Raw genomic sequence first — 13,848 nt, 5'->3', positions numbered from 1 at the left:
TTCTGAGGTAGGCGCCTGTTCCACTGATTCTCAGGTGTCCTTTACCCTGGTGGAATTGCACCTCCCTTACCGGGGGGCCGGGCTCAGTGTAAGTGGCTCCAGAGCGCACTATGTGGTGCTATTTTGCTCTCTGAAGGCTTTTATTTATTTTTTTTAATGTTCTCTTTTTATTTCTAATAAATATAGATCTTATGATGGAGTTACATTACAGTAAACCTATTGTAAATTGAAGTATCTTTTTTTTTATAATATTTTTTTATTATATTATGTTAGTCACCATACAGTACATCCTTGGTTTTTGATGTAAAGTTCCATGATTCATTAGTTGCGTATAACACCCAGTGCACCATGCAATACGTGCCCTCCTTAGTACCTATCACCAGCCTATCCCATTCTCCCACCCCCCTCCCCTCTGAAGCCCTCAGTTTGTTTCTCAGAGTCTATAGTCTCTCATGCTTCATTCCCCCTTCTGATTACCCCCCTTTCTTTATCCCTTTCTTCTCCTACCGATCTTCCTAGTTCTTATGTTCCATAGATGATAAAGCAGGAAAAAACATCCAGTGGAAAAAAGACAGTCTCTTCAATAACTGGTGCTGGGAAAATTGGACAGCTACACGCAAAAGAATGAAACTTGACCACTCTCTCACACTATACACAAAGATAAACTCCAAATGGATGAAAGACCTCGACATGAGACAGGAATCCATCAAAATCCTAGAGGAGAGCATAGGCAGCAACCTCTACGACATCGGCCACAGCAACCTTTTTCATGACACATCTCCAAAGGCAAGAGAAACAAAAGATAAAATGAACTTGTGGGACTTCATCAAGATAAAAAGCTTCTCTACAGCCAAGGAAACAGTCAAAAAAACTAAGAGGCAGCCCACGGAATGGGAAAAGATATTTGCAAATGACACTACAGATAAAAGACTGGTATCCCTGAAGGCTTTTAGCACCAATGTGAGGGAGATGAAAATGGCAGCTCCCCTATCTGTACCTCTGGAGCTGAAAGTCTGCACCCACCCACCCCCAGTCTTCAGTGAGCTCTCATAGAAAAACAGTCAATCACTCTTGTCTCCCTGGTTTCTGACCAAACTCTGTGTTCACCCAGCCTGTGACCAAGCGTTTTTATCTCAGGCATGTGACACAGATTTGAGTCACCAAACTTTATGGACCCCTGTGGCACGGACCCACACCCTTCCTCTTGGGGAAAGAGTGGGGGGGGGGGCTCTCACCTTTTGCTAGGCTCCTGCCCAGAGAGTGGTCGTGTGGCTGTGCAGTGGTTCAAGGTTTATGACAACATCGGGCAGAAAGCCGGAGCCTAAACTCGCTGTTTTCAGCCAGCTTCACTGCTCTGATGCCTGGAAACTCTGCCACACTCAGGTACCCCCATTCTTCTTGTGACCCTGGGGATCCTGAGGCCACACTCTCCCACCTGGGATTGTGCCCCGCTTTGCCACCTGAGCACCTTTAAGCCAGGGATGTCCCCCACTGTAGCAGACTTCTAAATGTTCTGATTTTGAACTCTGCTGTTTATAATACTTTGCAGTAGCCTCCTTAAGCAAGCTCCCTGCCCTCTGCAGTTTATCTTCTGATATATCATCCTGGATTCACATCTCCACACCTCCTACCTTCCAAAAAGTGGTTGCTTTTCTATTTGCAGAATTGCAGCAATACTTTTCTCAGCTCTCCCATTGAGTTTGCAGGTGTTCAGAATGATTTGATAACTATCTAGCTGAATTCCAGGGACCGGATGAAATTAGGGTCCCCTACTCCTCTGTGTCTTAACTCCTCCTTCTCATTGTAATTTTAACTTACATTTTTCTGATGAAAAATAAAGTTAAGCATATTTATATATATTTATTAGATATCTAAGCACCCTCTTTTGTGATTTGTTTCTTCTTCACTTTTGCTCATTCCATTGTTGAGTGGTCTTTTTCTTATTGATTTGTCAGAATTTTTCAACTTAATTTAACATAAAAAAGCAATGTTATTTTTTTATCCCATGTCTGACAATTTTAATGTCCCATATCTTTATGGAACTAATTCTTCTGTCTCTGGTTTCTGCTGACTCTTACTCATTTTATCTTGTATTTTTCTGTGTCTTGTGTTTTTTACTGTGTCATGCTCAATTTACTAGGAGCATCACAATGTGGGAATGTTTTGAGACCTAGGTTAAAGTCAGCTCCTCTAGAGAAAATGTATACATAGTCTTTCCAGTCCCCTGGGCATACTACTAACATGTAATCACTTTCAATTTTTCAATCACATTGATAGCATGCATTCAGATCTAAAACATGTGCAGGGGCGCCTGGTGGCTCCGTCGATAAGTGTCTGCCTTCGGCTCAGGGTGTGATCCCACGTTCTGGGATCAAGCCCCACATCAGGCTCCTCTACTGGGAACCTCCTTCTTCCTCTCCCACTACCCCTGCTTGTGTTGCCTCTCTCTCTGGATGTCTCTCTCTCTCTGTCAAATAAATAAATAAAATCTTTAAAAATAAATAAATAAAATAAAATAGAATAAAATAAAACTCACATGCATTCTAGCTGGTACTTACAAATTCTGAAAGGATTTTTTTCTTGATACCTGCTACTAATTTTCAATAAACAATTTTATCCTTTTCTGCAGGATGGGGTATTTGTCATTCACCCTTACACTGACAAAGTAGCCCTTTGGACAATTAGTTTGATGTATTTACTTGGCCAGGCTATAGTACTCACTTATTTAATGAAACACTAATCCCTGTTGCTGTAAAGGCATTTTGTATTATGGCCATCATCTGCCATAGGTATAGGAGATGACCCTCAGTAATGTGTGTAGGCCTTCTTACAGAGGAAAAAAAATTTTTTTCTCACCCTTCAGGATTCTTGCAGCTGATTAAGACTTAAATTGACATGAGATAATTAACAGGAGAAAAACAACAACAATAGCAGCACATTTAATTACATGCATATGGAGACCAACTATAAAAATTGAGACCCAAAGATGCCACTAGATATTTAAGTTGAGTAAAGCACAGAGTTTGAATTGGAATCTCATGTTCAAAAAAGAAGTTTTGGCTATAAATATAAATCCAAGAGGTAAAGTGATGGATTAAAAAAGGGGATCCCAAAAGAGCTCAGTAAGGGATCAAAGGAAGGAGTAGAAAGTTGGACCTCAATGGAAGAGTGGACTCATCACCCCAGAGGCTGATGGAAAAAGAACTTTGGGAATGGGGTTGCAGGCACATTTATAAGGTCTCAGCAAGGATGAGAGTAAGAGGGTGGGAGGGGAAGCCTGGGGAAGGAAGTGGAACATGGGGTTGTTTTGAGGGCCCAGGGAACAGGAGCTGACCAAGCAAGCAGGAGACTTGTCCCAGGACAGCACTGGGAACCATCAGGATGGTGGGTGGGTTGCTTCTTTGACCTCAGTCTCAGGACAGGCCACCTTGCCACTCGTCATCCTGATGTGCCAAGAACAGTTTGGTGGCCACAAGTACAGAATGCCAACACCCAACACATCCCTGCAGCAAGTGTCCCAGCAGGTCTCCATGCATCTCCAGCCATTCTCCCCTGTGCCTGCACCTGCTGGGATTGCTGCTGGCCTGGAAGTGTTCCAACTCCACGCCCACCACGACTTGCCCAGCCCTTGCCCTGGCCAGGGAACCAGACTGCCTGCACCACCTCCTGGCCAAACTACATCAAGACTCTAGCTCCCTTCTGCCATTGTTCCCTCACCTACCTTCCACCTCAACCACTGTAGGAGTCAGCCCACAGTGTGACCCCTATACCTGGAAAATGCCCAGATCACCTGATTCAACCTCGCTGCTGCAGAGAAGACACCAAGGATATTTGTTCACTCCACAAATATGGGTTGGTCTGCCATTATGTGCTGCTATACCTGGCACCATCTCGGGAGTTAGGGATACACTGGGGAGGTCCCTGCCCTCATATAGCTAACATCTAGTGAGGAAGACAGATAAAAAATGAATAACAGCAGAATTAAAGATATGGTTCCAAATCATGCACTGTTGGAAAGGGGAAAGTTTCTGAATGAGTACATGGCTGATGGATGGTGGGGGAGAGTTCTTCTCTGAAGAAATGACATTTATTTTATTTTATTTTTATTAAATTATTTATTTAAATTCAATTTAATTAATACATAGTGTATTGTACGTTTCAGGGGTAGAATTTAGCGGTTTATCAGTTGCATTTAACACCCAGTGCTCATTACATCAAGTGCCCTCCTTAATGCCCATCACCCAATTACCCTTTCCCCTACCCAACTCTCCTCCAGCAACCCTAGTTTGCTTCCTAGAGTTCAGCATCTCTTATGGCTAACCACCCTCTCTATTTTCATCTTATTTTATTTTTCATTCCCTTCCCCTACGTTCATCTGTTTTGTTTCTTAAATTCCACATAGAAGTGAATGAAGACATCACATTTAGACCCGGAACAGAAGAATGAATAGAAGTTGATCAGGCAAAGAAATGGAGGAGATTTGGGACAACATTCCAGACAGAGAAGGTGCTGAGGTCCATAGTCCATGATCCTGTCTTGATTCATGTCTCCTCTTTGGTGCATCCCCGCTCCTCCCTTATTTCCACTTACCTGCAGATGAAAACCTCCCTGCAGGAAGTAGATATTGGTTGCCTTTAGTTTATTCAAGTGTAAGAACATATGGTATTTTTTTTATACTTCAGCTTATTTGTAACATTGCAAGTTCTCCCTCTCTTTTCCTTTTAAATACCAACCCAGAGAATTTCATTATTACCTAAACTTGGCAGAAGAGCATACCAAAAGGATTGAGCAAGCATCCTTAGCTTCACTGAGCTAGAATCCAAACCAAGATTCTCTATGATTACTTTTTTTTAAAAGAATCTCTGTGATTTTAAGTAGCAGTACCATGTTTAATTTCCTCACACACCAGAAGTCTACAGGTCATGAAGTTCTCTCCATCCTCCACAAGCCACACATCACTCAGAAAAGTCCTTCTATCTGTCATATCTGGCTTGCTATATACATACAATACTATTTCTTATGTGCCTGGGTCAGTAACAGGCTAATATGCCCAAAGATATCTTGAATAGCTAAGGGGCCACATCCAGATCAGTGACCACTAGACCAGAAGATGCATACCTGAAATGTGAACTTCATGACAAGTGTGTAAAAAGAACAAGAAGGGAGGGGGCACCTGGGTGGTACAGTCGATTAAAGTGTCAGACTCAGTTGCGGATCAGGTCCATGATCTCTGGTTCATGAGATTGAGCCCCATGTTGGACTTGTGCTCAGTGCAAAGTCTGCTTAAGATTCTCTCTCTCTCTACCCCTGTCCTCTCCCTTTTTCTCTCTCAAATAAATAAATCTTTTATTAATGTTTTTTATTACATTATGTTAGTCACCATACAGTACATCCCTGGTTTTTGATGTAAAGTTCCATGATTCATTAATTGCGTATAACACCCAGTGCACCATGCAACACGTGCCCTCCTTAATACCCATCAATAAATAAATATTTTAAAAAAAGAATAAGAAGGGAGAATAATTAAGAATTGAGTTAAATTTAGTAAAAAAACAAGAATAAAACTTCCATATTTGGGTACATAAGAATACTGATAATAAATGAAATGATGACTGTGGGTTCTCCATAATGAAAATGGACTAATTGATGACAATGAACAGTGGCATCACACCACACATACACACACACCACACACACATACACACATATACACCATACACACACCCACACACCACACACACACCACACACACACATATACACCATACACAAACCCACACACCACACACACACCACACACACATACACACATATACACCATATACACACTCACACACCACACACATACCACACACACACATATACACCATACACACACCCACACACCACCCACACACCACACACACATACACACATATACACCATACACACACCCACACACCACACACACACCACACACACACATACACCATACACAAACCCACACACCACACACACACCACACACACATACACACATATACACCATATACACACACACCACACACACACACCACACACACATACACACATATACACCATACACCCACCCACACACCACACACACATACACACATATACACCATACACACACCCACACACCACACACACACCACACACACACATATACACCATACACAAACCCACACACCACACACACACCACACACACATACACACATATACACCATATACACACCCACACACCACACACACACCACACACACATACACACATATACACCATACACACACCCACACACCACACACATACCACACACACATACACACATATGCACCATACACACCCACACACCACACACACACACCACACACACATATACACCATACACAAACCCACACACCACACACACACCACACACACATACACACATATACACCATATACACACTCACACACCACACACACACACCACACACACATACACACATATACACCATACACCCACCCACACACCACACACACACCACACACACACACATATACACCATACACACCCACACACCACACACACACACCACACACACATATACACCATACACAAACCCACACACCACACACACACCACACACACATACACACATATACACCATATACACACTCACACACCACACACATACCACACACACACATATACACCATACACACACCCACACACCACCCACACACCACACAGACACATATACACCATACACAAACCCACACACCACACACACACCACACACACATACACACATATACACCATATACACACACACCACACACACATACACACATATACACCATACACACACACACCACACACACACACCACACACACATACACACATACCACGCATACACTACACACACACCCCACACAAACATAAATACACACTTCAGCCACCATTTCTTTCTCCTTCTAGCACTCACAGAATTTCAGGGAGTGAATGATTGATAGCATGTGCTATAGCATTTGTGGTTTCTACATCAAAGAGCATAGATTTGTGACCTGCGGATGACTATCATGCTGGAGGGAGATTTCTGGAAAAATTGTACAGGACAATGGTGATGCAGGGAAAGGGGCCTCAATCGAAGTTCTTGACCACATCTCCTCAGTTATTTATGAAGGAAATGAGAGCACAGTGCCCTCCTTGCAGCTTCTTGAGAAGGTCTAATGGGGAAATGTATGTAGGAGTGCCTGGTGTTTGTTGCCCGATGCCTGTGGATGTTTGGGAGGTAACTGTGAAGGATTTGAATAAAATATAGAAGATGAAGAAGGAGCTATGGCTCATAGATGATGATGAAATCAAAATCCAAAAGATTTCAGCAGACTTTAACTATGAGGAAATACTGCTATAATATGACATTAAATCAAGACAAACTGGAGTCCTACACTTAGGTTGAAAAACAGGTCTGGTGAGGACATGATGGGGTAAGAGGTGGGGTAATAGCAGTTGTGATGGAAAGATCCACTGAGCAGTGTGACCAAAAGACAGTCTTGGAATGCATTGCTTTATTATTTTTGTATTGAAGTATAATTGGCATACCATGTTATATTAGTTTCATGTATACAATATAATGATTCAACCATTCTATACGTTACTCAGTGCTCACCACAGTTAAGTGTAGTCACTATCTGTCACCATATGTTATTACAGTATAACTCACCATATTCTCTATGTTGTACTTCTCATCTTCACGACTTTTATTTTGTGACTGGAAGTTTATACTTCTTAATTCTTTTTATTTATTTCACCCATCCCTCCCCTCTGGCAATCACCAGTTTGTTCTGGGTATATAAGAGTCTGTTTTGTTTTTTGTTTCTTTGTCATTGCTATCATTATTATTACAACATGAATTCAGAACTACGCAATTTACATAGGGTTTTGCAAGTATCACCTTATAAATTAAAGAATATTGTTGGATCAGGGAAGTAATTACTCCTGTGAACTTTGTCTGAGACAAGGGACCCTGGGTTTTTTGTCCAGTTCTGGCCACCCATTGTAAAAGGAATTTGAACAACCAGAAACTCAGTTCAGTGCTGGCATACACTAGCGATGTGACCTTAAGAAGGTGACATAATCTCTCCAAGCCCAGCCTCAGTTTCCTCAGCTGTCAAAGAGCCCTAAAGAGCTGTCTTAAAGATTAAATGAAATCATATATAATGATTCCCTGCAGGAAGAAAAGACCACTGAATATTATTAAGTACTCAGTATCTTAATTATTCATGTATGGGTGTCCACTCTGTGGGTCTGCTGTGATCTGGTTTGACCCCAGGTCAGTTTCCTCCCAATCCCCCCATCCTCACACCCTGGGATTCTTCTCCCTCCCCTAACCCCCAAATGATGAGCCAGTGGGAGGAACCCTATCCAGGACAGACCAGACAAATAAATTACACTTGCCACCTGCTCCAAGACAAGTCAATAGACAATCACAACACCAGTTTCCCTCTGAATTCTGCATGTCTAAAATGTTTGCTGAGTACTGACTATGCACCAGGAGAAGATACGGACATGAATAGGGTAAACATGGTTTCCACTCTCATGGCACTTATAATCTAGTGGGTCAGTCAGACAATATAAAACATGTACACACATAATCACACCCATACAGAGAAACATGTAAAAAAAATAATTACAAATGAACAGAATGCCAAAGAAGAACCAAATAGAAGAATCCTAATTTGGTGGCTTCAAGAGATGGACTCTTAAAAGAAGGAACATACGAGCTGAGCCTAGAGGATGAATTAAGAAATTCCCCACCTCCCCTTCCACACAGACAGCTGCATCATTCTTGGGTACCAAAAGGCTCCCTACCGTGGGAAGTCACATTTTACTCCAGCCTCTACAGAAAGTCCCCAAGTCCCTACCACACCTCCCAGGACCTCCTACCAATCCTACCACTCTTCCCAGATAATAACACCTTTCCTTCTCTCCCAGCCAGCATTTCTAATTAAGGCCTTGCCCTCAGTCAGCCTGCCAGGCAAAACCTGCTGGGCCAGAAACACACCTATCCTGCTTCTGCTTCTGTGTGGCATTAAATTCGGGAAATTGTGTGCCTTACCCAGAGCCACCCCACCCTTGTCCTCCCGCTCCTCCTCCCACTCCCTGGCACCCTGGCAGCCCTAGAGCAGGGTGGGGCACATTGGTGGGGATCGACAGTGCTAGGCACAGGCCCCTTTCCTGCTGTTTCTTCCTTGCTGCCATATTCTAGATGCTGGGGAGAGCAAAAGCAGAAGGACAAAGTCAGGGCAGACAGAGAAGCAGAAGGGTGGATAGAGACAGAAAATGAGAAGCACTGAGGGGCAGAGGGAGGCGATGTGAGAGAAAGAAAGAAAAAAAGAGAGATAGGCAGACGTGAGAGGGAGACAGAGACAAAAAGATACTAAAGAAGAGAGAGAAAGAGAAAGAGAGAGAGAAAGAAACAACTGAAGTGGGGAAGAAAGAAGCCAAAGGGACAGAGGAAGAGCCTGGGAGTATAGGAGGTGGCTGGGCAGGTGGGGTTGGGACATAGTCCCTGCCCCACCCCACCCCTGGCTGTGACCTTCACAGTGAGAAGGTCTCAGAAGCATCCAAGGATGGTGGGGGAACTTTGGTGGTGGAACATGTTTTTCCCCAAATCTCATTGATGAGAGAGGGAGTGTACCAGAAGGTGGGAATAATGGTTGGCCTGGAATGAAGGTGGAATTAACCTGTGAAAAATCTGATGTGCTACAACAGTGGGCAGTTTCAGGCAGTGTGAAGACACAGTATTTTCCACTCTGACAAATTATCTCAAGACCAGCTGAGGGAAGAGCAGCCACCCCCCAGCCTAGGAATGCAGCCTGTACTCACCCAGCTCTGCCCAGGCATGGCTCCTGCCCTTCCACTGCACAGACACAAAGGCCCCCATATGTCCCTGGAGATCTTGAGACCTGTCTGGTGTGGTGCAGCCTGGGGAGTCTGGGTCGGGAGGGAGAAGTCAGTGGCGGGGGGGGGGGGGGGAGGCAGTGAAGAGCCACCAAGAGGCTCAAGTGAAGTCCATGGGCACCTGGCAGAGGAAGATGTCATTTCTGGTCTGGAGAAACAAGAAGCCTTTTGGAAGACCTAGCCTGGATAAGTGTCTTAAAACCTGGTGTAATTGCAGTGGTCAGGAGTGGGGCAGGGACAGTGTGGGCAAAGACTCCAAGACAGATAAGCCCAGAAGGTAAGCCCATACCTTGCCCACCTGGGCTCATTCTGTGAGTAAAGGTAACTTGGACTGACATTGTGGAAAGCCCTAACTTCCATGCTGAGTTGTTTACTTTACTCTGTCAGAAAGGAGTGACCACAAAATGATTTTGACCAGATGTGTGAGAAGAATGGTGTCATGCTCAGAATCTGAGTGTCCCTTCCTTTCTTTAACTCACTGAGTGAACTTGAACAGGTCATCTGACCCCTTTGGGTTCAATTTTCTACAAAATGTAGGGCTTTAGCTATTGTGGACAATGCTGCTATGAACATTGGGGTGCATATGGCCCTTCTCTTCACTACGTCTGTATCTTTGGGGTAAATACCCAGTAGTGCAATGGCTGGGTCATAGGGTAGCTCAATTTTTAACTTTTTAAGGGACCTCCACACTGTTTTCCAGAGTGGCTGTACCAACTTGCATTCCCACCAACAATGGAGGAGGGATCCCCTTTCTCCACATCCTCTCCAGCAATTCTTATTTCTTGCCTTGTCAATTTTTGCCATTCTAACTGGCGTAAGGTGGTATCTTAGTGTGGTTTTGATTTGAATTTCCCTGATGGCTAATGATTTTGAACATTTTTTCATGTGTCTGTTAGCCATTTGTATGTCTTCATTGGAAAAGTGTCTGTTCATATCTTCTGCCCATTTTATGATTTGTTTATTTGTTTCTTGTGTATTGAGTTTGAGAAGTTCTTTGTAGATCTTGGATACCAGTCTTTTATCTGTAGTATCATTTGCAAATATCTTCTCCCATTCTGTGGGCTGCCTCTTAGTTTTTTTGACTGTTTCCTGGGCTGTGCAGAAGCTTTTTATCTTGATGAGGTCCCACAAGTTCATTTTTTCTTTTGTTTCTCTTGCCTTTGGAGATGTGTCATGAAAAAGTTTGCTGTGGCAGATGGCGTAGAGGTTGCTGCCTATGCTCTCCTCTAGGATTTTGATGGATTCCTATCTCACATCAAGGTCTTTCATCCATTTGGAGTTTATCTTTGTGTATGGTGTGAGAGAGTGGTCAAGTTTCATTCTTTTGCATATAGCTGACCAATTTTCCCAGCACCATTTATTGAAGAGACTGTCTTTTTTCCACTGGATGTTTTTTCCTGCTTTATCAAAAATTTTTAAAAAACGAAAAATGGAATAGGGAAGGAAAGCAGTGAGAATAAAGGAAATTTATATATATATATATTATATATGGAATATTATTTAGCTGTAAAATAGAACAAAATCTTTCCATTTGTAGTGACATGGATGAAACTAGAGAGTATTACGCTAAGTGAAATAAGTCAGTCAGAGAAAGATAAATACGATTTCACTCATATGCGGAATTTAAGAAACAAAACAAAGGGAAAAATAAGAGAGAGAGAGAAAAACCAAGAAACAGACTCTTAACTATATAGAACACACTGATGGTCACCAGAGGAGAGGTGGGTGGGGGGATGGGTGAACAGGTGAAGGGGATTAAGGAGGGCACTTGTGATGAGCACCGGGTGATGTATGGAAGTGTCGAAGTGGACGTATATTGTACACCTGAAACTAATATAACACTATATGTTAACTAACTGGAATTTAAATAAAAACTAAAAAAAAAAAAATGTAGGGCTTTAGCCAGATAAGTATTTTATTCTGGAGTCAAAGAAAACTTCATTTGGTGTCTTTTTTTTTTTCTTTCTCCCAACTATTAGTTGTGGAAAACAACTGACAAGATGAACTCGAGAACCCCTCTCACGCTGACAGTCCAGGGGCCATGAAGGAGATGTGTCCCTCCTTTACCATGGGCTCCTTCCGACCTGCCAAGACCTGTGTGCCACAAGCTTCAGGCCAGCCTGCTGTCCTAGGGATTGCCAAACTCCTGTGGGCTACCAGGGCTGGTGCCTGCGAAGGCACGTCCTTCCTGCTGCAAATAGGACTAATAGATACTGAAGGAAAGAGAAAGTTCTTCTTTAACCTCAAGGTCTTCCAGCGGCAGGCAGTTTTTATACTTTTTAGAAAAAGAGACAATAAATTTGTTAGGCATTGACAGAACAAAGAAAACTTTGGGAGCTTGGGGTAGTAAATTAGTAAAAAGTAACAAGAGTTGTTTATATAGCCTTCTGTGCTCTAAATTCCCCACCTCTGGTGATAAGGATGTCTCTTTACCTTCTGCTACAGGGAAGGTACCTTTCACAGGGGGAGATTTATTTCCTGCTTTCAGGGGGATTGAGAAGGGTTTGAGTGCCCTTCTAGCAAGGTTGTCTCTTAAGTTACTTTTATTTAAAAGCATTGGTATGCCAAACTGATACATTTTGGGGCAGCCTGCTCTTGACCTTTATGATAGCAAAACCACAGCAAGAGCAACATGAATAGCCATACCTCCATGAACTTTAGTAGAATCGTTGTCACATGCCAACCATGAGTCTAAGACCTTACCACATTTCATTCACTTAATCCTCACAACAGCTTTCTGAGATGGCAAGAGGTAGTATGAAGCCCACTTGACATGATTAAGGAGAGTTGGAAAGAATTTCTCCAAACTGAGGACTCAGAAGAGGCAACTGCGCAGAATGAGCTGCCTCAGAATTTGCCGTGAAAAAAAGCATTTTCCAGGTGAGCGCTCTGCTTTTACTTAGATTGTATATGTGAGACCAATACAAGTTAATAATCTGGAGAAGACTATAGTCCAGACTATGCAGTGTTGTTGATTTGAGGAGGCCTCGGTGAGTGCTGGTGGAGGTGGGGGAGTCTACAGCCCTGTCCACAGCCTGCCTGGGCCTGGGGCCAGGGGAGGCCAACAAGACCCTAAGGCCTGGGGATCAGGTTTGAATCAAAGGGAAGAGAACCTTCCTCAATCAAAGGTAAGATTGTAAGAAAGGTGAAGAGATTTGAAGGACACAGTTTTTATCGTGATACTATTTCTTAGCATCTCACATCCACCTTGTTGGCTACCCTCTGTGTGAAGGGCTAGGAAACTCATCTTTGATGTTTTAAGAGATGGAGAAACACAAGGTTCCTCCGGGAAGTCTGTATCCAGCCGCTTCTGGTGGAGAGACCTCAGGGGGTTCTCCAGGAGCCACATCTTGCTGGCTCAGGAAATCAGGAAGTGGCACTGGGTCCCCTGCCTACTTGACCCTCCGGATAAACAATTCCTTCCCCTGCTTACATGCCAGGTGGACTGAGGGCAAATAACAAAAGGACAGTAAATCCAGTAAGATCGAAGGGACAGTCTTTGAAACACAAAAGAGCTGTAAAAAATGAGAGGATGTTAAAACCTGCCTTGTTGAAGAGATGTAGAACACTCTAAGGGCAAAGACACACTATGAATACCAAAAGTGTAGAGGGGAGAAAAGTCCATGTTTCAGGCTACTTCTTTTTATCCCTCCCCTTCTTCTTCCTCCTCTTGTTTCCAGATCAGGAGAAATAAGAGCCAGCCCATGTGCTTCCAGTGAACAGCCGAATTCTGCCTACCTGATACGGAATACTTTCAAGTGCTTAGCTTGCCTCTGGGCCGGATGAGCCCAGGCCTGGAGGACTGTGGAATGCCAGGCTCTGGATCTCCATTGAACCCCACACCGAGTGGGTACAGCTAGGCAAGGGCAGGCTATAGACACAGGCAACTTGTGTGGACACAG

The sequence above is a fragment of the Ursus arctos genome, unplaced genomic scaffold (genome assembly GCF_023065955.2).
Source record: "Ursus arctos isolate Adak ecotype North America unplaced genomic scaffold, UrsArc2.0 scaffold_12, whole genome shotgun sequence".
Taxonomy (NCBI): Eukaryota; Metazoa; Chordata; class Mammalia; order Carnivora; family Ursidae; genus Ursus; species Ursus arctos.
Note: the sequence above shows the minus strand (reverse complement) of the source record.